This window comes from Mustela lutreola, chromosome 12 (assembly GCF_030435805.1).
Source record: "Mustela lutreola isolate mMusLut2 chromosome 12, mMusLut2.pri, whole genome shotgun sequence".
Classification (NCBI taxonomy): Eukaryota; Metazoa; Chordata; class Mammalia; order Carnivora; family Mustelidae; genus Mustela; species Mustela lutreola.
In genome coordinates, this window is record NC_081301.1 from 13,174,953 (window position 1) to 13,176,973 (window position 2,021).

The following is a 2,021-nucleotide window of genomic DNA, read 5'->3' on the forward strand; positions in this document are numbered from 1 at the left end:
TTTTCTTTGGGTGAAAGAGTCTGCCTGCATTTAGTGTGTTGTGGATTTCATTTTACAGAAGTGGCCCGGGAGATCCTCCTGTCCTGGGCCAGCTGCGTTGGCTTCTTGGTGTGCTTTTCATGAGCCAAAAAAGGAAGAGAGCTTACAATTGTCCATCTGTCTTTCTTGTCTAGGCTCCCTCTGGTGCACCTGCCCCCACACTTTCCCTGGGGAGTTTGAGATCCATGGACACCCTCAACCCATCACTAGTTTAATTTCCCTTTGCTTTAATCCAAACAGGAAAGGACCTCCTGTCACCCCGTGGTCTGCCCCATCCCCACTGCCTTGCACACTGTCCAGCCCCAAGTGCACAACCAATACCTCCTGACCAGGCCAAGGCTGGACACGGGATTCAAATCCAGGCCAGCCTCTTTGGCGCCTGTCATGGTCCATCACAACGACACACACATTGTAAGTGACAAGACACAAGGTCACTTTTTTTTTTTTTTTTAAAGATTTATTTATTTATTTATTTGACAGAGATCACAAGTAGGCAGAGAGGCAGGCAGAGAGAGGGAGAAGCAGGCTCCCCGCTGAGCAGAGAGCCCGATGCAGGACTCGATCCCAGGACCCTGAGACCATGACCCGAGCCGAAGGCAGCAGCCCAACCCACTGAGCCACCCAGGCGCCCACAAGGTCACTTTTTTGAGGGCAAAAATTGTTAGGAAGAGAAACTATGTGGTCGATGCGATTGTGTTCTCAATTCATCATTTTGCCTTTGAGAGAGAAATATGAAGTCCAGATGACTCTGTTGCCTTAGGCAACTTCCTTTTCTGAGCACAGTGGAGCTCTGTCAAAAGACCACAGCCAGCAATAAACTCAAATTGGCCAATAAACCACCTTGAATGGCAGTAGAGGAAGTGAATTCAGGGACAGGTCCACTTGCAATTTGTCTTCCCACAAGTATCCAGGATGTGAGCTGGCTTTTCTAGACAGGCCTCCACCTGCCTCTTAGAGAAGGTTCTAGAAGTTCCAGGTAAAAATGCTGCTTTTGTTCCAGGAATCTGCTTTTGTCAAGTTAATCACTTTGTAAAAGTAACCCTTTGGGGTGAGGCAGGAGTTACAAGATCAGGTCCCAACCCCTTAGCATGGCAGTTGAGGTGCCCTGGGCCCTGCCCACCTCTCAGATAGGAGGCCTAACCTTCCCCAGCTGTTCCAGCCCTACGGGCTGCTGTCTGTTTCTGAGCACGATGTTCTCCTTCATATCTCCCACTGTATCTGCTGCAGTCTGCCTGAGAGGCAAGACTTCCCCGCCTGCCTCACCTGGAAAATTCCTTCTCTACTTCCCTTGTCAGTCTGTGTCTGCAATGAATCACAATCTCTGGAGGTAGGGCCCCCAGGGCATCTGTGATTTTAAAAAGCTCCCTGGGCAATCTGAGTGAGCCCCAGCTCTGGAAATGGTAGCGTAAACACACACACCCTTCCTACCACAGAAACCTTCACACTGGTCTCTGTTCCACAGTCCCAGGCATGGGAGTCTCATTCTGGAGGAGCAGGTGGCACAGAACAAAATGGGGGGGAACGTGAGGAGAAAAGACCAGAAGGATAGAAGGGAGGAAAAGGGATCTGTTTCACAGCAGTTTCTTGCTCTGGTTTGGAACACCCACAGAGAATGAGCTCACGGGAAAGTCTAAAAAGGACTTTGTGACACCTTAAGCGGAAGCAGAGATTCAGAGCCCTGGGGGACAAAGTGGGGCACAGAGCAAGTCCCTCTTCTACAGCTTTGGGAGCCTCAGGGGCACCTTCTGTGACAGTAACTTCAGTAGCTGAGATTTCTCCAAATAGCTTTGGGGCAGCAGAATGACTCAAGGAAGGCAGAAGAAGCCAGGAAGATGCAGGCAGATTAGTTACAGGGTCCGACGGCTAGAAGAACGCACCCTGTCTGGGCTCCTAGGCAGTGAATGCAAATGGCTAAGGCCCCAGCTGCTGGCTTTGAACTCTGTCCCCACATGTGCACCAAAGGCACACCTCCCGATGACAGA